Source organism: Alosa pseudoharengus, unplaced genomic scaffold (genome assembly GCF_046254945.1).
Source record: "Alosa pseudoharengus isolate Yale_2024_CS ecotype anadromous, Long Island Sound unplaced genomic scaffold, YU_APseudo_1.1 YU_APseudo_1.1_scf_6, whole genome shotgun sequence".
Taxonomy (NCBI): domain Eukaryota; kingdom Metazoa; phylum Chordata; class Actinopteri; order Clupeiformes; family Clupeidae; genus Alosa; species Alosa pseudoharengus.
In genome coordinates, this window is record NW_027468848.1 from 14394029 (window position 1) to 14419028 (window position 25000).

The 25000-nt window shown below is 41.6% G+C and overlaps 1 protein-coding gene across 1 annotated transcript in view; it reads right to left on the reverse strand.

Annotated features, from left to right (window-relative positions):
- Nucleotides 1-25000, reverse strand: part of LOC143106812 (transmembrane protein 132C) — a 239101-nt gene that overhangs the window by 212900 nt on the left and 1201 nt on the right. The window lies entirely within an intron of this gene.

Below are 25000 nucleotides of genomic sequence, written 5' to 3' on the forward strand. Positions count from 1 at the left end.
AAGTGCCAATTCTGATAGAAAGAAAGAAAGAAAGAAAGAAAGAAAGAAAGAAAGAAGGAGAAAGAAATACACTCAGCTAAAAAAGACATAAATCAATGGCTAACAAGACACTCATAAAAAAACATAGAATGACAGCTGTCAGGATCGTTGTCGTAACAAGGTCCAAGATGCTACGGCACAGAAGGTCACTTCTCTGAAGACTCGTAAAAAAAAATGGCTGTGACAGGTCTCATATCACGGTTATGATGAGATTATCTCGGTTTTATGAAGCGAGGCTCGCCCTTAATGCTACAATCTATTGTTGTGCGCTCCGCTCAGCAAAGCTAGGCGAATGGGAAGGAAGGGACGGGAGACTGTCCAGCAGCAGTCATATATTTGCGAAATGAGCCGATGCGTCGGCAGGCAACGGGAAATCCTCGTGGTGCGCGAACAGATTATATCGTCTTAAGTGGTTCTTTCCCTCTTCTCCTAGGCCTTAAAACAGATAAGGAAGGCGTGGCTGGTGCGCCTTCCCCAGGGTCCCCTTCTTTTGAAGCATGACATTTTTACAGTGCTTTAGAGAAAGAGAGAGAGAAAGAAAGAAAGAAAGATAGAAAGAAAGAAGAGAGAGGGAGAGAGAGAGAGGTGAGAGAAATAACTTCTAGGGCTACTAGGCTTCAGTGTAGCCGTGGCGAAGAAGACTCAAGAGAGTTTGACAAAGGGAAGCTGTCTGTCTTGTTTATGGGCGACTTTGACTGTTACAGACTATCCATAAGAAATCTCTCTCGCTCCATCTCTCTCTCTAGCTCTCTCTTGTAAGAACCGCTGCTTAGCATGACCCAAGAGACAACAAGACTATGAAAGTGCTGAGAAACCGTTGTGTGCGCATAAAACATAATAGCTCCCTGTTCGTGTTGCTGCTGCTGTTGTTGTTGTTGTTTCTTGTTGTAGCAGTTACTTCTTTTCATCCTGTAATATCAACAAAATCCTTCAGGGGACACTTTCTAGAAGAAGCAAAACAAGCGGCCTTTTCAAAACAGCTGACAGCTACAGTATTACCATCAAGTGTGCAACACAACCAGTGTGTGATCCTGGTTTTGTACAAAGAGTTGCATCGCAAAACATCCTGCCTAATTCAACACTTCAGGAAGAGATTTAAGCCAGACTCTCTCCAAACAGAGCCAGGAGCAGGAGCAGCTACCTGATAAATAGCACCAGCTGAGTCGGCACTGCATGTTGGTAAACAGTTTACTACCTAAAAGTGGATTTAGATGCCTGGAAATGCCTGCATTCGGTGAAATGGAGATTAATGATAATCTATGTGTGATTTTTTATTTAAAGTCTTGACAAAAAATTAATAAATAAATAAATAATCCGAAACGTGAAAATGCCAGTGTGTGTAGTATACCAATGACCAGCTTAGGTGGCAAGAAAAACTAAACGCAAGGTACAAATCTGACCATTAAAATTTGGTAGTAAACTAAGAAGATTAAGAAGCCTAACAGAGGTGAGGTAGTATCTCTGGACACAGCTGTCCATAACTTGCTTGTGTGAGCATGGAAAAGGTCACATGGATAAAAGTATCCAGAGGTAGAATGAGCTTCAACAATTTCATTGTGTAGCCATTGCACATACAGTGTGGAAAATGGATCATTTGAACCTTAAATGTTAAATGTAATATTTGGTCATTGTTAACCCATCAACATGGCAAACTTTCTTTCCAACGTAACATAAACCTCACCAAATGAACCTGTCTGTCATAACGTCAGCAAAGAAATGGCTACATAAACAATCATATGCTTCTGCACAGCTATTCTACATTCAGCAATGCCATACAATTATCTAAGCTAAGCACCATCTTAGCATTACTTACTTACTTTACTTGCATTACTGACAATTATATATATATATATATATATATTATATTTTTTTTAGGAAAAGACCTAACTCTTGCACAAACACACCCAAAGTTTATCTTATCCAATCTTTCACACAACAAGGATCTGTACAGAGGTAAAGTAGGATGTGCCTTGAACCGGTGAACTTCATAAATAAACCCATGAGCACGATGACCAAATTCTCTAATAAACTAGATGTACCGCAGAGCGGTACAAGATATGACCGCCGCCCAGTCCAGCACATTTGTTCCACAAAAATAAATCACGCTGAAAGGCCTATATGATTCTAACTGTCTCACTAAATTGCATTAGCCACACTCAATTCTCACTGGTATCTGCTAGACAACAAGTACCAAAACATGATTAGTTCATAGATTTCACATGTAAAATTCATTTTATACAACCCCACCCCCATCTTGCCTGTTCATAATTCTTGAAAAAGAAGAAATTCTTGAATTGTGTGCATGTGTGCGTGTACACGTTTATGTTTATGTGTGTGGGTGTGTGTGTGTGTGTGTGTGTGTGTGTGTGTGTGTGTGTGCGTGCGTGCTTGTGTGTTTGCCTGCGTATGTGTGTTTGTGCATGTGCATGCATGCGTACATATGTCTACTGTGTGAGTATGTGTCATATGTATGATTACTGTGAATGTATGTGTGCGCGTGTGTATCTGTTTATGCACATGTGTGCACATGGAATGGGTTAACATGACCCCTGGAGGCAAACATACGGAAAAAATTGGTCATCCTAGGCCCTACGGTTCTCAAGATATTCACAGAAAACTGTGTCTGCCCTACCCTCCTTTCGCGGGGTCCAGTACAGCGGGGGGGCTACAGATCAAAACGAAAAACGACGGTTCCATGCTATCCATGTGGGGTTACATGCCCACCAAGTTTCGTGTACCCCGGTCTTTCAGTGTCCCGGGAATCCTTGTTGGTGTACGGTCACTAAATGTACACATAAATTATTTTATTGTAAGGCCCCCCATGAACGAAAGTTCACAAAACTTGGCATGCATTTGGAGGGTGTCATAATGATCCTACACTTTCAATTTCGTGCAGTTTTGACCATGTCAGCCAGAGATATTGTGATGAAAACACCTAATTTTTTGCTTTTTAATTTTTAACTAGGTGGTGCTATACATGAAATAAGTGGTAATGGGATGGGTTGACATGCCCCCTTAAGACCAACATACAAAAAAAAGGTGGACCTCCTAGGCCCTACGGTTCTCGAGATATTCACAGAAAACTGTCTCTGCCCACCTACAGGCCAGTTGGTGTATAGTAACATAAATGAATTTATTGTGTGGCCCCCCATGAACGGAATTCCACGAAACTTGGCGTGCATTCAGAGGGTGTCATAATGATCCTACACTTCCAATTTCGTGCAGTTTTGACTATGTTAGCTTCGCTGCGCGGCAGTCATAAATAGTACAGGTTCCCCAATGAACTCTGACTCAGTTTATGATGTTGTTGCTGTTGTTTATTTTCTGATGCCATAACTGGGCTACCCTATAAGGTTCACCCAGCAAGGAAATGAAAGGGAGAAAAAAAGACAAAAAAAAAAAAAGATTTTCCAAAACTGTGTCACCAGGCAAAGACCCAAACGAGAGAGATTCAGTGGAAAAGCAGAGATCAAAGGGGATGAGATGCTTTTTTTTTTTGTTTTTAGGCATTGTATTTGTGGCGGTTAAATCTTTCCTCTCAAATGGGTCAGTTGTTTTTGGGTAGGAAGCTAACAGCTGCGTCACCCACACACACGTCAGCTTCTAACCCCTGATCCTCTCATTACAGAAAACACAATAAAACAGACTCTGTTGAGTTTAGCATATTCCTTGAATGGGGAGTTGATGGCTACTGAATGACGAATGAATACTGAATGACTACTCTGCACCTAAGCTTCAGAGCAATGCCTTATCCTGGCAGGCGAATGCAACATCAGCACCAAAGGGCTGGACAGCTCCCTCCCGTCTGAGATCAAAACGCAAACAATGCCGCATGGCCCTGGGGTTGGAGAACAGCCTCCACCTAACGCCCTATCTATTACCACTGCAGTTGGGTGACAGGCTTTGCCACAGTAGGGCCAAGCTGCTTCAAGAAACTCAGGGCTCAGTGTCTTGTTTAAGTGGCGACTGTGATAAGAACCAACGACTTTCTGGCTACTGCGTGCCATGCGGTGTGTTTTCTTTGACCCTGATGCGGTTTGAGCACGATCTGGAGTCAGAAGCACTCCTGTTGTGCCACGAGGTCCCATGGTTGAATACCCAACCCAAACCAAATCCCTTGTCCGTTGCCTGCCTCAATACTCCATATCTCCAATCATCACAACCACACCGCAGGGATACAATGCCATATGGTGTGAGAGTGAGGAAACTACAGACGTAGAGTGACCAGAATGCCTCGAAGCAGCACCATAAATGTGCATGACTTTACAGGGTGATCTGATGCCATCTTGTTGTCTTTGACTGAGTTCATTGATGTCCACATGTCTTTATGTTTAATAACCTTAAAATATTTAATTAATATTAGTTTAATAAACTCAAAAATGTTAACTTATTCTGACTACCATGAAGCTCCTTGACTTAACACAGGGCATCTAAACACACTACATTAGGCAATACTAATATCATTCCTAGTTAGCTACATGAATACTTGTTCTAGTATATGGATACTGATAAGGGCACTGCAGATCACTAATTAATTTCTTTGCACAACAGCCCCTGATATGTGCATAATTTATTAAATGCTTACTACAGACTCAGTATTGAACTAAACAGATGATCACTCACTCCTGTCAGTGAATCTTCCATTTAGACAATTTGACAAGCAAACCAACGGTGAGAATAGAACTGTTGGCCTGTTTCTACTTCAGTGATGAACGATTCTGAGTTTTGACTGAGTTTAATGCATCGATGTGTTTGAGGTGTTGAGATGAGCATGGGAGACATGGAGACATGTGGGACAGTAAGTTAGCTTTTTAACCTTTTGGTTTATACATTTGTGTTAACATGATGTCTGGCAGCGAAACAGAGCTCCAGCGAAACAGAGCTCCCCGGGTTGGGCTTCTGGGGCTGGCTCTGATGCAGCAGATCTTTGCAAAGAAAAATGAACATGAGATCACAAAACACAAGATACAAGCTAGAGAAAGCGAAAATAGGAAGCTGGGAAATGAAGAAAGTTTGAGATAAGTATATGTATACACAGTCTCTGTCTCTCTCTCTCTCTCTCTCTCTCTCTCTCTCTCTCTCTCTCTCACACACACACACACACACACACACACACACACACACACACACACACACACACACACACACACACACACACACATATACACACACACATGCACAGGCACACTCACACACAGAGAACCCCTCGTGGATGCTGAGGTTTGTGAAAAAGGAGGCTGTGTCCTTGGGCTTTTCCACCCATTGTAGCGGCGCCACTCTGACTCACTCCCTCCTACCAGAGCCATAATCGCGGATTAGCAGAAATAAATCTCCCCTGTTATTTTATTTATGTCCTAAATTTGCTCGCAGTCACACCACAGCCGGGGAATCTGACTGACACGCGGGGAAAACACTGAAACAAAGAGAGACACGCAGCAAGACCAGAGGGGGAGAGAGAGAGAAAGAGAGGGAGAGAGAGAGAGAGAGGGAGAGAGAAAGAGGGGGAGAGAGAGGGATAGAGAGAGAGAGAGAGAGAGACACACACACAGACTAAAAGATTTAAAAGCTCATGAAGAGGTGCCATCTCCAATATCCATGATCCAGTCCTCATGTCCATGGCAAGGACAGCACTCTTACAGTTCTTAAATACTGTTCTGAAATACTTCACACAACACATCATAAATATACTAATACAGTATCTCTCTAAAGACTTGGAATATTTGATTAAAAGGAGGATATTTTACTACGATACTACGCCACCGTATCATTATTATGGTTGCATCATTTTTACCACTGCTGCACCATTAAGTTTTCAATTTGTAACATTATATTCATTACAAGCCTATCCACATGTAATGGACATTTACATGTGTTTTTAATTACATTGACACAATCTCCTGTTGTGTTCGCGGTCAAATGTGACCGATCGACAATTATTTTCTCTCAAAAATAATGTTAACTTATTCTGACTACCACGAGGCTCCTAGACTTTGTTAACACAGGGCATTTAAACACAAAAAACTAACTTTGATTATTTTTATACAAATTTGAACTTTAGAACACCCATGTGTATTTCCGGTCAAAAATGACCAGCCATTAGAAATGAATGGGTGAGAAAATGGTCAGTGTCTAAAATTGAGTCCAGGCGCATACGTATTGATCAGATGGACTGTATATGTGCTTCTATACATTAAAACACACACACAAACACACCTTCACTCCCCCTCTTTGCGTCTATGCCAGCCCCCACTGGAACCTTTCCCCAACAGAATATTCCCTTTTCTGACTTGCATGAGCTCAGGTCAGTGAGGCCTGCAGGCCATAAATAGCAAAAGTACAAAACTGGTTATATCCAACAGAACACAAGTTGATACAAAGGTCTATCACAACATTAGATGATAATATATGTGTTACTATGGATTTCCAGCAAGTTATAATGCAGCGGTCATTTTTGACCGGGAACACAAAACTAGTAAACATACTGTAAATAGAACACAACAGGAGGGTTAATAAATTTGAGTTCACAGTGTCCAAGCTCTGCGTATACAGTATACATAATTTTTCCCTTAGCTGTGCAGAACAGTCCTGGACAGTGTGGCTACACTGCAACAAAATTCCCATAATTTAGTGTGACGTCTTAAAGATCACATGGGACTCTAATCAGGCTGATTGCTAATGTTCTTCTCCGTGCAAGTGTGGATAATCAGCAGCGCAAATCCAGAGATCTGACACCTAATTTGGCAGTGAATCTGTGACTATGTGACCTTATTAGAGTAACTGTGCAACAGGGCAAACAGAAGTGGATTTTATTAGCGAAGTCCATCTGAATCTGGATTCAAATTACTGCCAAATGGTGCAAAGAACCATTTTTTTTTAACATATGAACACGCAGATACACTGGCTGATAAGAATAAGTGCAGCTCTATAATATATTGAATTATTTCAATTTGAGTCTAAGGAAATTAGTTGTTCTGGACTGTGCTCTTTGTCATAATCTACCCAGGAGTCCTTGTGTGGGTGTAATTTGCCTCCATGACAGCAGCTTACTTACCTTACTGGGTGCATAAAGCCTCTGGCAGTAAGTAACTAAAGCTGGATCTGCATTCAATTCAAATGAGCCTTCAGCACAATTATGTGAATCACAACTGAGTCTCAGAGACGGGCAGAAGCTCAAATTGATGTTTGTAATATATATAACAAAGTCTCACAGACCTAACTTCTATTTAAAATAATATAGACTCACAGACCTAACTTCTATTTAATATACAGTAATATAGTATCACAGACATAACTTCTATTTAGTATAACAAAGTCTCACAGACCTAACTTCTATTTAAAATAATCAGTGTTGGGAACCTTAGTTTAAAAAAGTAATTAATTATAGTTACTCACTACTTGTTCCAAAAAGTAACTGAGTTAGTAACTGAATTACTCTCTGATAAGAGTAACTCCTTACCAGGGAAAGTAACTATTTGCGTTACTGTTAAAAAAAAAAAAGTTGCTATATGTCAAAGAATTTGGACTTTTTTATATGTCAAAGAATTTTGACTTTTTTCAGCCAGTTGAAATGAGTAGAACAGACAGGTGTTTGTAGGCTACATAACTTTTGATATTTATTAGATAGATAGATAGATAGATAGATAGATAGATACTTTATTGATCCCCAAGGGGAAATTCAAGATATTGCACATCGACAGACCTACGGTTGACTTCAGCCTGTGACATAGGTTTTTGTTGTGAGGCAGAAAGATCTAGCTTTTGCTGCTTGGAGGACTTTGCTCCGAGTCCTTCTTTGCTAGTGGATGGCGGGCTATCATCTGTGGTGGAGGTATCGGTGTTTTTTGGCCACTAGATGCGTGTGTGACATGCTTCATTAAACACATTGAATTTGAAGTAGTGCTTACACTGTATCTCCACCTTGAAAATGCCAACTTTTCATCATCGGATTGATCCTGACCTCTGCTGTTTCGTCGAATCTCTTTTAGCTGTTGCGTGTGTGTGTGGTGCGTGTGCTTGCAAGTGTGTAAAAACACTGGCTCTGATTGGCTATCATGAAACATGACTCTGCCTTAGCCAATTATAATCGCCTACGTCATTATTAACCCACCTCCTCACTAGCTGTGAGCCAGGGGTGCATTCGGATTACACAGTTTATTCAATCAATGCATAGTAACGCACTGCATTTACTGTAACATCCAGTAACGTTAACGGTGTTGTAACGACGGGAAAAGTAATTAGTTAGATTACCCCATTGCTGAAAAAATAACGTCGTTACCTAATGCCGTTATTCCAAACACTGAAAATAATATAGTCTCACAGACATAACTTCTATTTAAAATAATATAGTCTCACAGACCTAACTTCTATTTAAAATAATATAGTCTCACCGACATAGCTTTGCCAATTAATGAAAGGCATTACAGTTCATATACAGCTTGAAAAAACACCACTCAACTTCTCTTTAAGCTTCACCTTCAAAATGCATTGTATTTATTTACAAACATTTTCATTACACTAATCTCACTGTTCAATCCCACTTACATTGAAATCAAAATCCACCTAACCGTGGTTTTGTAAAGGACAGTATAAAATAGCTGTACATATCCCTGACCAGAAGGCATTATGCCATCCCAATGTAAAATCACTCTGATAAAATCATCACTTATGCCCCATTCAGTTGTTCCGAAGGCACAGCCATGATGGAGAGACTCTGACTGGGCACCAGCATCCTAGCAATCTAACCATCTGATGGTCTCAGCATTTTGGAAACAAATCAACGCATGCTTCACAGTTTGGTATTCAAATGTATTCATTTAGGAGACATAGTCAATCTGAGCACAGTTAATGCATATGTTTTGATTAACCTTTCCATCTGAGCACAGTTAATGCATATGTTTTGATTCACCTTTTGTCCTGCCCAGGTGTCGAAACCACATGGTCCATCTGAGCACAGTTAATTGGATCACCTTTTGTCCTCCCCAGGTGTCGAAATCACAGCCTTGTTGTTGTTAGCTTCTTGAACTCTACCATCTGACAGCCTGAGGGGAAGACAATCTTCTCCCCACCCTGTACACTTCGCTTGATTGTGTTTTAAGCCCCCACCGTCGACTTCAAGGCAGCACTGCAGCCGTCGACTTAACCGCAACCTTAACCCTAACCCTAACCCTAACCCTCACCTTAACCCTAACCATTGCCTGCAGTGCTTCCTGGAAGACAACATTGGGGGCTTAAAACACCAAGTGCTGTCTGCTTCTGCCATTCCCAACTGTGTGGGACGGTGGTAGCGTAGTGGTTAAGGATCTGGATGCAGTAGCCTGAAAAGTTGTGGGTTCAATTCCGTTGTGTCCTTTAGCGAGGCACTTAACCCCAAGTTGCTCCTCGGACAATGTAGTCCCTTAATAAAATTGACATGTGTAAATCACTTTGGATGAAAAGTGTTAAAGGTACACTATGCAGGTTTAGGTATTTTTGGCAACTGTAGAGCTCCCTCTAGAGTCGCAATATATTTATATTTTACTCTGCTGTTGTAAATAGCAAACTTCTTGTGTCTTATCCCCCTGTACACAATGAAAATACTTTTGTTGTGGAGGTGAGGATTAACAACAGGCAAAAACTATCTCCATCTATATCTACTGACAAGGTAATGTTTCATGATTTAATTTCATGATTAATGTTACATGATTTGTCGGGCTGCCGTTCTTGAAGTTGCATAGCTGGTTTTCTCGGTAGTGACTCGCTATGTCTATATGTATAGCTATGCTAGGTGAACGATTCACCTATTACAAGTTTGTTTACCATCAAATTGGCTTCGGAAAGGTGAAAATCTTGCATAGTGTACCTCTAAATGAATAAATGTAAATGTCCCAAGTGTGTCTCATGCACAATCGGACTTCATTTTGTGCTATAAACTGTATCAAATTTGTAAGTCTCTGGCTCTACCTTGAAGTTGATTTGTGTTTAGAGGGAAAGCAAATATTACACTGGACATTTCTGTGTCTCCCACCTCTTAACATGTCAGCTTGTTTGTTTGTTTGTTTGTTTGTGTGGATGCCAAAACACATTTGCTTTATCTTTAAAAAAATGCATTACATTAGAAATGCAGTCTATATTAAGAGTGTTAAAAATACACAGCTCGGGAGATGGGTTTGAGAGTTTGTGAGTGAGACAGAGACTGCCTCGGAGGTCTTTTTGAAGTTACGCGTGTGTGCAGGAAAACTCCTCTCTCATCTGATAGGCCTGTGCTCATCCGGCTCCCAATAAGCGCCTCTGAGAGCACTGATGCTCTGATGCAGAGCTTCATGTGCAGCGCTCTATTTGGGCTAACTTCTGCACAGAGCTAAATATGTACACCGTGCCCTGATTAAGGCTACAATGGCTGCCTCTGCCCATCCTTGACAGTTTGGATAAAAGCATTCGCGTGGGTATAGTCTAATGTAGGAATGAGTGGGTTAGGCATTCTGCAGACAAAACTAATAAATAAATAAACACATAAACACATAAATACATAAATAATCAGATAAACAAACACATAAACAAACAAACAAATAATTTTATATAAATACACAAATAAATAAATAAATAAATATTTAAGATAACTTCCATATATACTTCATAGGATTTCTTGCTTTTCTTGAAAGTCGCTTTGGACAAAAGCATTAGCTAAATGCAAACATGCAATCTGTACACTGCCAACAGGGCTGCTAACATCCATATTCCCAACAGACCAACCATTTGATCTCTGCTTCCGCAAAAGAGGCAATCAGCTCCACGGCCTTATGTGTACAGACGATGCTGTGCTTTAAGGAGCCAATTAAATGAGCTGATGCTTACTAATGAGAAGAGGTTACACACACATTTCCAGCTAAGAAGCTGCAGCCTCAACATCAAACACTAAAATACACAATATTCTGATCAAAAACATCAAAAGGGGCATACTTACATATTTTTGCAAATTCATGTTGATCTCTTACAACCCTGCCAATTAACACCAATTATCACGAAATTACAAATTTTGTGACATCCACTCTCTGTCTGTTCCACCTTGCTCTCCATCCCTCTCCCTGACCCCCCTTTCTCTCTATCCCTTTTTTTCTTTCTTTCTTTCTTTCTTTCTTTCTCTCTCTCTCTCTCTTTCTCTACATCCCTCTCTTTTTATCTCACTCCCCTTTCGTTCCATCTCTCTCTCTCTTCATCCCTCTCTTCCACTCCCCATTTCTCTCCATCTCTCTCTCATTCTCTTTCTCTCCATCTCTCTCTCTCTCTCCCTCTCTCTTCATCCCTCTCTCTTCCACCCCCCATTTCTCTCCATCTCTCTCTCCTTGTCTATTTCTCTTTCTCTCCATCTCTCTCTCTCTCTCTCTCTCTCTCTCCCTCTCTCTTCATCCCTCTCTCTTCCACCCCCCCCATTTCTCTCCATCTCTCTCTCCTTGTCTATTTCTCTTTCTCTCCATCTCTCTCTCTCTCTCTCTCCCTCTCTCTTCATCCCTCTCTCTTCCACCCCCCCCATTTCTCTCCATCTCTCTCTCCTTGTCTATTTCTCTTTCTCTCCATCTCTCTCTCTCTCTCTCTCTCTCTCTCTCTCTCTCTCTCTCTCTCTCTCTACTCCTCTCCCCATTCACCTGCCTCCTTGTCTGCTGGCTCCAGTCCCTTGTATTTGGCTATCAGCTCTGCCTTCGACATGAAACATTTACGGGCTCAGCGAGGAGTGTAAGGGGTGGGCTGTTAAGAGACGGCATGGCGGGGGTATCGGAGACACTACACACACTACACACACACACACACACACACACACATACAGAGTTCTCTTTCTCGCATAGCAATAAAGAGCTGCGCCAACGTGGCCATAAACACACAGAGCTTACACAGACAATCAGTCTCTTCTGAATAAGCACCCAGCCCTGCACCAGGGGCAGTAAATCATGAGTTACATGAGGAGATTAACAAATTGAGACAATGCAGGGGAGCAGTGCGCGCATGTGTGTTTGTGTTTGTGTGTGTGTGTGTGTGTGTGTGTGTGTGTGTGTGTGTGCATGCATGTTGGTGTCAACAAATGTGCCAGCATACTGTATGTATATGTGTGTGTGTGTGTGTGAGTGTGTGTGTGTGTATGTGTGTGTGTGTGTCTGTTTGTGTGTGTGTGTGTGTGTGTGTGTGTGTGTGTGTGTGTGTGTGCGAGTAATATTGATGAGGAGGCCTGTGTACTGTAAGTATATATGGGCAAACAATAGCCACAGTACTGTAGAGAGGTGCACAAGCACACACACACGTACAGCACAGCCTTTTGTTTTAGCTGCTAAAAATGGCTGAGCTGAAGAAAGAACACACAAAAGAAAGCAACAGCAGAGAAGGACAGGACTCTTTTCAGCATGTGTGTGTGTGTGTGTGTGTGTGTGTGTGTGTGTGTGTGTGAGTAAGTGTGTGCGTGGAATGACGGGACTCTAGTCTTTTTCTCTCTTTAGCTAGACTTCATGTGGCAAACAGGATCTCCTTGCTTTCTTTACTGTATTTATTAGACACTTTATTCTAACTCATGGACATGTTCATCAAATGTGTGGAAGCTCAGGCAGATTGAAAGTTAGCAGACCTCTTTAGGAAATGTCAGAAAATGTCACAAAAAGACTGATAATGCACTAAATGATCACATTCAAAGAAACAATAGAGTTCTTTTTTTTTTTTTTTGGGGGGGGGGGTAAAAACTATCAAAGAGATGTGGAGATTAAATGGAACTCCATAAATGGTGTGTGCTGTATGCTGTTGTATTGTCAATATTAATCTGTTTTTCATATGGGTTTAAGATCTCCAGAAAGGAAAGCCCAGGTGGACAACTGAATCAGTCAAAACATTTTCAGGAATAAAAGGCAGCTTCAATGCAGAAGGGGAACTCACAGCCCACTCAGTGTTTAAGGGCGGGGATGAGTAGTATTCTGTGTCTAGACTTCAGCCCATTTAGAACCAGCAAACACCATACCTATCATCAGCACTGTCACCACTGAACAGGTAATGACGCTTCTCAACCTGTTGCACCGCACAAGTGCAACACTGTGATCAATTGGCAGCGCCCAGAATCAATCTCTTTAGAATGCCATCTAAAATTCAACCCTACATCCCCTGACCTTCAGTTGGCAGACAATTAAAACCTATATCTTTCTGATTAGCCCATTCATATGTGTATGACTATATGCATGCAAGCATGTACATGCACATATGCAGATGTGGGGACATACATGGACACTACACACACACACACACACACACACACACACACACACAGAGATCGCTCTTTCTCGCATAGACACACACATACACACACATACACACACACCCTTTTGTTCACACTACAAACATACTTTTTCTCTCTCTCTTTCTATCTCTTTCACTATCTGCATCTATCTCTCTCTATCTGTCTTTCTTCCTCTCTCTCTCTCTCCTCTCAATTCAATTCAATTGAGCTTTATTGATGCATGACAAAAAATACAATTTGTATTGCCAAAGCATCATACATTATTGCAACTGCAGTGTGTGTGTGAATGCATGTGCGGATCTACGGGGTAGCAAAGGGTGGCAACTGCCACCCCTGGGACACAGTCTTGCCACCCCTGTTGCCACCCCATTTATAAATCAGATAATATTTTTTTAAGTATATTTTATGTTCATACATGTTGACTGTGAGAAGGTGCGAAACCCGCACCAAACTCCTCTCAAACAGAAATCGCCGATTTAGAATCCCCCGCCCCCTCACAATGGTTTCACCCATCACCATCAGCGCAGTGACCCCCGCGAAATTTCACCATTGGCAGCAGATTGCACAGTGCATGCAACTATATGTCAATGTGATGGTGTGGATGGGAATGCATGTGTGTGTGTGTGTGTGTGTGTGTGTGTGTGTGTGTGTGTGTGTGTGTGTGTGTGTGTGTTTGTATTTGTATGTGTATGTGTATTTGACTTTTTTGTGTGCTTCACTGATGAAGTGACTCCCTTTGTTTATGGCAAGCATCTATATATCTTGCTGCGACTCTTGCGCTCTTTTGTTCCTCTCCTAATAATATTTATAGACATGGATCCTTAAAGTTTTAAAGGTCTGGATGCATTTCTCTGAATTTAGGAAAGAATTGATCTCGTATCTCTTTCCATTGGCAGCATTCAGCCAAAAAGTGAAGCTCTGTTTCTATGGCACCTTGGTTGCAGTTGGTGCACAGCCTGTCTTCTCTGGGCAGCCAGGTTTGCCTGTGTCTGCCCTTCTCAATAGCCAGACTGTAATTGCTCCTCTCTCTCACTCTCTCTCTCTCTCTCTCAAACACACACACATACACACAAACACACACACACACACACACACACACACACACACACACACCTGGTGAGAGTCTATGAGTCTGGGTGCATTAGTTATGCACTGTCCATCAGCTCCCATAATGAAGCTTAATAGTACATAATGCGCCCAGTCATGCGATGCCTTTTAAGGATGAGACAAATTGATTCCCCCTCTTGGCTTATGCATTTGGCTTTCAGATCTGTGCTGTGAGCAACCACACACACACACACACACACACACACACACACACACACACACACACACACACACACACACACAACAACAACAACAAACAAATGCACATACATATGCACACTCTCTTCCACAAGAAAGCCAAAATTCAGCAGCCAAATGTTCGATAGATTGCTCTCTGTGGGGGGGGGGGGGATAATTAAAACAAATAGCCTTGGGAAGAGCCCAGCATGTGTGTAACAGTAAGGATAGTCAAACACACACACACACACACACACACACACACACACACACACACACACACGCACACGCACACACACACAAACATAATAACAAACAAAGATCTAATTTCCAGACATAATGTCGATGAGGCAATAGAGCCTGTGTGCAGCCATAAATTCCTCAAGCTGAAGTAGGTCTTTAGCTGAGAAAACTCATCTCCACATGCACATTTCACACAACACAAATGGACATAGTATTAACCCTTAAAGGTGTACTGTCACATCGGTGTGATGGGAATGTTGGAAAATGAACATTCTAAAGAATATCTGGGTTCATTGAATTCAAGATAGAATTTTAGAACCTTCAATTGTTGCGGAATGGAATTAGTTAGAATGTTCAAAAACCTACACCTTTAAGGTTTAACAAGTATTATTCCACTGCTTGGTTGAATTTCCCATTGTCCTACGTAATTTAGAACGACCATTAACCATGTGTTATTTGCACACCTATGAAGTATATCCATTTTTTTGGCCGTATCACACATGTATATTAATTCGCCGAACTCGTTGTGAAGTTTAAATGAACCATCACGTTGCATCTGAGCTGTAAAATGCAGACGTTCAGAACATGGCAACATTGTATGACGGAGGTGGCTTTTAGCTAGATGGATGACAGCAGGCTAAGTAAAATAGCGATGTTTCCAAGCTAAAGTTCTACAGAATCTTGGGATACGCCCGCTTGACAACGGGAGAGATAGAACTAACGACTGGCCTTTGGCCGTAGCAACCATCCATTTAGAACTAGTAACGGCAGTTTGTCCTGCAAGTTAAGAAATGAGTTGATATGTGTTGGAAGAAAGTAGTTCTACAAACAAGACAAGTTTTAGCGATTAAAACGTTTAAATTGTAACAGGAAATGATCACAACGCAAGTGGCAACAGTGGAATAAGCGGGATAATGGACTCCACGGTGGTCTGTTCACAGAAGTTAATGCACTTACGGGGTTTAAATGGCCCTCCGCTTCGCGTCGGGGTCATTTTACAACCTCGACCGTCGTCCATTATCCCTTACCTAATATGCTAAGGTAATTTTCGACTACTTTAATTCTTAAAAGATCAGTTTCCTGTAACATCCAGAGAGGGAAATATTAGGGGATGTTCCCGATTTGGGAAGTTGTCATTTGGGAATTACAAAACTTTGTGGGAAACTTCGGAAAACACATTAAAAAAGCAAAGCTATTCATTATGATTCATTATGGCAAAAGCACACTTGTGAAGAGAAGTAGGCTTCTTTTTGCATACCCTACTATCGCTCTCATGCTCAATAAACTCACACATAGATCTGTACACAACTCTGGGCTCCTAACAGGCTAAAAGCAAACTGGCAAGGTTTCCTGCAAATGTGGTGCATGTGTGACGCTTTGCGTCTTGAACACATGGCATTTGGTGTTGTTGTCGCTCAGGGTGTCACCAGCGCCAATACTCCGTTGCACCTCCACGCGCAAGCAGCCCAGGCAATGCTGTGTGTTTCATCGGCAGATCATTCAACAGATGGTCGCTTTCTTCCTGGTCCAAACCTTGGACGCAGACTCTGCCAAATAATTTGTACCACATACGCCTCTGTCGTCCATTAGACTTTTGGAAAACAGTGTCTTTCGCACGAGCTGTCTCCCTCCACCACTGGCCAGCGGGCCTAGCAAACAAATTACATTATGAAATGCAAAGCGAGCATTTAACTAACAAAAAAAAAAGAACCAAGAAAATCTATTTACATTGATCTCTGTCTGGAAAGTTCGTCTCATCTCCAGTAATGTGATGATTTAAGTCACCCTGGCTGAGGAGTGTTGTTGTTCTTGACTTCCCGACAGTAAGGAGACCGTTTCCTTTGAGAGTAAGCAAGCTCTCCCTGAGAATACAGTAGCTTTGACTAGAACAGATTTGTCCCCTGATGCACAACGGCAGTTCCTCTTATCCCATAACCCCATGCGTGGCATCCTTTCAAATCAGATCTCTACTTTTTTGCTCTGTGATTTAATTTGCATATAAACTGTCTAACTCAGGAAACCGTAATGAATTATCAATGACATGTTACCGTCTTAATTACGGCCTCAGAGTGATTGCTGGAAACAAATTATGTTAATGGCTTTGAATTAGTGTTATTTGCATATTTATGCATTGCATTCTCCACCCACTGCAATCCCAGATATTATTTGTATTCTTCTATCCTGCACCATATCCCCTCTTAGTGCCGATGTTCCGTGAGAACTATGAAGGACCTTCCGAGCATAGCTAAATTCTGCCTATTATATCAGCCCAGGCTCGTAACTCTCCTTTTATTGCTCCCGTTCGACAATGTTCTGGCCCGCTTTAATGGGATGTAATACAGAATTGTGTTTCGATCGTGTGGGCGCCAAACGGCGGAAATAAATAAATAAGTAAACGAATAAATAAATTGGAATGGCTTAACAGGCGGAGTAAGCGGCTGGCGCAGACGCGGATCAGATTTATTTGCACTGCAAGTGTCGCAAATTTAATTAAGACTTTTATATATTTCACTGTACGTGGAGACACCAGTGAAATCCTCTCCCTGGTCTGTGTGTAACACGAGAACGTGGACACGCATGCATATCTCAAGTGTCTTATGAATTAGTATCGTAGGAGTCAGCCCGTGACGATTATTAGGGCGTTCATGGTAATTATATTCCACTCTGTGTATGTGTGTGTCTCTCTCTGTGTAGAGAGAAAGAAAGACAGAGAGAAAGAGAGAGAGAAAGAGGGAGAGAAAAAGAGAGAGAATGTATCTCTCTCTCTCTCTCTCTCTCTCTCTCTCTATATATATATATATATATATATATATATATATATATATATATATATATATATATATATATATGGACTTGTAACCGGAGGGTTGCCGGTTCGGGCCCTGAGCAGTGGGCCGCGGCTGAAGTGCCCTTGAGCAAGGCACCTAACCCCTCACTGCTCCCCGAGCGCCGCCGTTGTAGCAGGCAGCTCACTGCGCCGGGATTAGTGTGTGCTTCACCTCACTATGTGTTCACTGTGTGCTGTTTCACTAATTCACCGATTGGGTTAAATGCAGAGACCAAATTTCCCTCACGGGATCAAAAAAGTATATATACTTACTATACTTATATATATGTGTGTGTGTGTGTGAACAGGGGTGAGTGAAAGTTCCCCTCCACTAAAAAAAACTTCTTGGAAAAGGTGCTATCCAGACATATAGAGTTATCAGGTTCAGGTTCAAAACTCGAACACAATCTGGATTAGTGTTTATACTTGGTGGTTAACGAACCTGTCTAAACACATTGAGTAGGGTACATTGCATCAGCAAATTGCATTTATGTCCCCTGTGACATTTCAGTCTAAACTGCAACTCTCTCAATCTACCCTGAAATTCCTAAAATTGTCCTGCAAGCCAGACAGCATGTGTGAGAGTGTATGTGTGTGTGTGTGTGTGTCTGTGTGTGTGTGTGTGTGTGTGTGTGTGTGTGAGTGAGAGAGAGAGAGAGTACAGTATGTGTGTGTGTCGAGCTCAACAGAGCTGAAATCAATGAAAGCGATTAGGTATGATTATTTATCAATAACTGGCTTAAAATCCTCCGGACTTTGATTTCTGTTTCATCTGAGTTGGTGGATGGATAAGTGCATACCAGGAAAATCAATTTAACCTTCATGTGTGTATGTCATGTGTGTGTTTGTTTGTGTGTGTCTGTGTGTGTGTGTTCGAGAGAGATAGAGAGAGTGTGTGTGTGTGTGTGTGTGTGTGTGTGTGTGTGTGTGTGTGTGTGCGTGCGTGCGCTCGTGTGTGTGTGTGTGTGTGTGTGTGTGTGTGTGTGTGTTTGTGTGTTTGTGTGCATGCTCACTTCTTCAATTTTATTGGCATCAATAGCACATCGTTCCTGCAGCAGTATGAGCCAGAAAATGGCACTTTTGATATGGCTGTTGTCTCTCATTCGCCACACTTTGATCAATCCCGTGAAAAAGAACAGTGGCCTCTCCAGGTGCCTCACGTCTGAACAAGAAATTAATTACGATCACCCTCCAAGCTTTCCTTCAAAGGACGTCAGAACTTGATAAAAAACCTCCAGAGCTTATTTTGGATGTGACCATCTGACCTTATAGACAAGTCAACATGATTAAAACCCTAAAAAACTGTTTTTTTCCCTTCATGTTATTGTTGTTTTTTTTTTTAGTGTACTTGATTATTTATTCTTGTTGGGGGAGGAAGGAGTCCAGGGACGACATATCTCAATATTTGAATATAGCTGAATGCGTCACCACACTCCGATTGGAAAGGTCACCTCAGCCCAGTGTGCAGTGAGGTGCGTGCAGAGGGACGCTGAGTGCTCATTTCGCTTATTTAAATAAACACGGAAAATAAAGAAATAAACAAACCGACATCAGCAAAAAGTTATTTTGCCACCTTGGATTCCTGTCACAGCATGCATGCGCTGGGAGCTTCAGAGGTTAAGATTAGAAGTGGAAGTGGAGCAGACACGAGAGGCTTAACTTCAGGCCGTTTCTGATGACTTTGGCTACGTTTGGTTTGTTTGTTTTTGTTTTTGTGTTTTTTTTTTAATGTGGAGCTGGGGAGTTCAGGGGTGAATTAGAAACGCCGTTATCAGCATGTCTCCGCTTGACAATGAGAGCTAATTAGAACTTGATCAGGAAGAGGACGAAGAGAAGAGAAGAGAAAGGTGTGGAGGGTTAGCTCTCCAAAAACAACTGAGGTGGTGACGGTTGATGGGGGTAAGGGGGGGTTTGGGGGGGGGGGCACATGAGATTGTTTTCCCCAGAGAGGCTAAAGCTTTATTAGCATGCACTATTTTGATTACCTCTTGTGCCTCTTGGTGGTGGAAGCGGCTTCGCATTTCTTGCTAACTTCAGCAAGGCTTACCCAAATGCACCAAAGCCTCCTATTAATCTCTAAATGCTCACAACCTCCAATCAAACTGTGCCGTGGGTGTAAAACAATTAGCAGACTGGGATGATCAACTCTTTGAAACATAAGTCACTTGCAAATACAACTGGACTGCGTTGAAACTTCAGAGAGGCAAGGGACAAATCTTTATTTTATGGTTTTTTTCAATAACCACAATATTGACTTCAAATGTTACTTAAGAGCCACACTAGTTTTCTTGGACTCTAAATCTTGCTCACTCTTGAACTGTTCTTGAACTGTTGTTGTGATTTAAATAACAATGGCTGTGGCTGGAAAAGATGGATCAATCTGTAGTTAACCAGACCAATACTTCCACACGTTCATTTATACAGTGCTGTAGCTATCAGTGTTTATATCTCTATATAGGTCACTAACAGGTCAGGTTCACTACTTCACAGAGTGCATTTCAGGACAATGTTTTTGCCACTGGGTATTTTGCAAATGACCACAAGGTTTGAGGTTAAAGGGGCAGGTAATTATGTTCTGCTGCTTGGTAGGTGCTGATTGGCTAATGCACATTCTCCAAGCTGCCCGCTGTGCTCTGATAGGCCAGAGGGGCAGATGTGCGGAGGTTCTCCTGCCAGCATGGTAATGAAGCTGTGAGGGTGACCAGATCAGAGATAGATTCATGTCCGCCAGGGTTCTGCGCTGTAGGAGATCTCTCTCTCTCTCACACACACACACACACACACACACACACACACACACACAAACACACACACAAACACACATTCAAACACTCACTCACACACACATACACACACACACACACACACAGACAAACACACACACACACACACACACACACACACACACACACACACACACACACACATAAACACACACTCACGGCACCTTATCACCTGGACACATGCTGGCTCCAAAACCTGTAAGCCCTGTCCTATCAGGCCCTCTCAGCTGTGAGAACACTAATCAGTGGACCGTAGCCAAAATAATAACACAGAAACACACACACACACACATGTGCGCACACACAAGCGTGTACACACACACATACACACACACACACACACACACACACACACACACACAAACATGTGCATGCACACACATACAAATGATGACCTCCAAACAATCTCTATACAAACACACACACACACTCACGTGCATCCACAGTTAAAGTCAAACACCAACATCCACATAGGGATTCAAACACATATACAGACTAAAACCCAGACATGTATACACTCACACACACAACCACACACACTCACACACACAACCACACACATACACACACACAACCACACACACACTCACACACACACACACACACACACACACACACACACCCCAATGAAAATAATTGCACACATTCACAAACACTGGTTCATGTACACACACACACACACACACACACACACACACACACACACATTCAGACAGACAATTCAAATGTAATGTAATGTAAATGTAGAGCCAACTTCAATCATCGCTGCCGCCTTTTTAGTGTGTTAATGATGCAATCTAAATGCACATTGTTTTGTGTGTGTCTGATTTGTTAAATAACACACAGAACAAATGATGTCACCCCCACACTAGCACAAATTAAACCTTCTATACCTTCCACTTCAGAGAGTCTTTGAGTCAGCGTCTTCACGACTACGCCTGTTCATGCTTTGCAACAATGTAACAACACATCAATATGTATCGACTCCACTTAGTAATTACACTACAAAGCAAAGTGAGGAAGAACCAGACACCTGCCTGTCTCATTAGTTATGAACAGACATGTATAAAGTACTAGAGACCCAGACTTGAGTAAATGTACAAGTGCTCTTTTAAAAAAATGACTTGAGAAGAAGTTGAAGTGCTCTTTAAGCACCACACTTAAGTGGAAGTACTAAAGTATTAAATATGTTTTGTACTACTCAAGTACTGAAAGTAAAAGTATTGTGTAATGTAGTTATTAAAGAAAACTGTCAAAAGTTTGAATATCATATTGTTTATATTTAATGTTAGCCTAAAGGACACTCACAACTCCTTTGGCTGTAGGCTAGCAGCAGTAGCCTACAAAGACAGGAAAACAAGAGCACCTTAAAACACTTAGCTTAACTCTTTGTAAACAAAAGTGTGTCCATAAACTGTCTTCTAAATAAACTTTCAGCACACATACAATGTTGCCAATGCCTCGTTTTAAATGTTAAGATGCCTTGTAGATGGGTTAAAATAATGTATTTATGTGCAGTGAAACCGATGCCCAGTTCAGCGTGACACAGCCTTTATGATAGCCAGCTAGATAACGTTAAGTAAACACCGCAGCATGTCATGAACCGCGGGTAGCTAGTTAGCTAGCGCTTACTGATAGCTCAAGCTGGTGTGCCATTGTAACTTACCTTGATATGTTTCTTCATATTCAACGGTACATTTTTGAAGGCCATTATTTTGCAATCTTTCAGGAGGCAGAGTAAGCACTTAATTCTATATGAATTGTCTTTCACTCCGGCAAATGAAAACAGCTTCATCAAACCTGGTGACAGAACCATCTACCGCTCTGGCAGTAATAATGTGGGTTTGGAATGATTCGTAACATTTTTATAATTGTAACGAGTAACGATGCAGCACATAAAAAATGTATCAGAGTAAAAGTATTAAACTCATCGAAAATATGTACTGAAGTAAAAGTGGAAAAAGGAGATACAGCCTTTTAGTACTTAAGTACAGTAGTGAAGTAGTTCTACTTTGTTACTATACATCTTTGGTTATGAAGAAGAGGAGTTAGTTAAAAAGAAGAAAGAGAGAGGTAATTACAGAGAGAGAGAGAGAGAAATATATAGAGAGAGAGGAAATCATAGTGACAGACAGACAGAAAGAGAGAAAAAGAGAGGGAGAGAGAGAGAGAGAGAGAGACTTCCTCTACAGACCCTGTACATCATAATCAGAGAGAGGACTTGACGGGTTGGTGATGAGCAATTTTCCACACAGGAAATGTGTAGTCTCTGCCCTCCCAGAAGGGAAACAATCTCATCAACGCCGTCCATTCTTTATTCCCTCCCTCTCTCCCTCTCTCCACCTCCTCCCTCGCTTCCCTCTATTTACATCTGCACTGCTACATCTTTTCATTTAAACCTGCAGACAAATTGGCTTGACCCGTTATCAAAGCAGCTCTTATGGTATACGTTCAGAGTGATTGAAGAACTGAGGTTCAGGGTGTGTGTGGGTGTGTGTGGGTGGGTGGGTGGGGGGGGGGGGGGTGTCAGCCATTACACTAATGGAAATGCATTTTAATTAAGAGCATCTTCATTTGCATTGTGTGTTAATTATCTAAATCGCTTTGACTCATCTCCCGAGTCTAATCAGCAGGCTGTGCTTCAGCAGAGCTGATGATTTATTTACACTGAAATACAGGTACCTGTCTCCAGAGCATGCACGCACACACACACACACACACACACACACACACACACACACACACACACACACACACGCACAAAGACAAAATAGAGTTGTTTCTGAGATAAGACAAACACGCTAACAACCATTTAGCCATTGATGCTAACTAGGCTGAACACAGCCAGCTTTAGAAAATATTGTAGTTTAAAGTCATAGACAGTTTCTCAAACTCAAGGAAGGATCCATCTAGGCTGCTTTTTCAAGGATATTATGTCATCTAATCTTGCACCGTTCCAATGTCAAGCATCCATCAAATTCTAAGACGGGTGTCACTTGCGCTCAAGCCTTATCGGTGCTCACAGACCAGGACTAAAGAGTCAGAGAGACTGGCTGGGCCACTTCAGAGAGACTGCACCCAGGGAGGAAGACGCAGTGCGTCAAAACGTCAGTCGATTGTGCACCATAATAAAAAAGTTTAAAAGTTCTCTGAGTGCTCCGGTCATCCCTGGGTTTAGTCTCTCTGAAGTGGCCCAGCCAGTCTCTCTGATCCATCAAATTCTACCATGGACAAAGTCCTTCGTTTTACAGAACTTTCAAAGATGTCTGTGCACACATTTATGGAGGATTTAAATACTGTGGTACAGTATACAAAGTAGTTCACTGTTTTGTAAATGTTTTTTTTTCATTTCAAGTGTATATTCACTTTGTAAATTAAGTGAAGTATGGTCTCATTTTGACAACTTTGAACTCTTGAGAGCAATTGCATGCCAAAAAGTAAACTTTCCTCTATAAGGTTTTGCTTAATGATTACTGCTCTGTAATTAGTATGTTACATTATTGTTTGTTTGCTTCGTTATACTAACCAAACCCAACAGGATATTTGAAGCTGTTCTTGAAGAGGACTCTTTAGAATGCCATAAAGATCATGAGGTCCTGACACAGCAGATCTCTAATAACACAATACACACACTGAATGCTCATTGCAAACATCAAAATGTTGTTGAACTTTACAATCCTCTGAAGGGAAGCGAAATGCTCTGAATTTTACTCACGTCCCTAAATGCCAACAGCAATGCAAAGGTATACTGCAAGTTTACATACAAACCAAAGAAGAATAAATGTACAGTATATTTTATTTCTGAATGCAGTGCTTAAACACGTGAGACGCTGTCTGGAGGTTAATGTTCTACATCACATATGAACTTGTAAAGGCATGTAAAGGCTTCCTCTCTTTCTCCCTGGAGTGATTCTCCATCATAGACCAACCCATTCTACACACATCACAAATGATTTAAACCGGGCAATATAAATCTGCCCATAAATCACTTCTTTAAATCTGCACATAAATCACTTCTTTTAACCAATCTATAAGAGTAGGCCCAGGGATGACATGGGCTAATTGAAGGTACGGCCCACTTTACGCACTTGCGTGTTTTCTTTGTTTAACTTAATAGGGCACTACCACCTCTGTCTTCAATGGACTCCAATGAAGATGTAGCCTACAGTACAACACATTTTTTTTTTGCTGCACCCATCTTTTGCTGCACCGTTCATAAATAAAAAATAAGCACCTTTAACGTTTGGGTCCTCCAGAGATGGCTCCCTTTTTTCTTCACCATGAACCCTATCACAAACATTCTAACCAACAACTCAAAAAAGCTACGCACCTGAGCAATCACATCTCCCCACATTGTTTTTGTTATTTTTTCAGAAAGTGCCAGTGTATTATATCCATGTGAATGAGTAGGCAAGCTGGTGCTTAGAAAAAGAAAAAGGTATATGCATTATATATTGACATTTTAGAAAGATATAGTGCCAACACATGTCCTTTAATGCCCCAGGGGAAATCTTATTTGCACAATAATTCATCCTGAGGAAGATGTCGTTGTCAAGACACTGCAGTGCTGGCACCTCTTGGGCA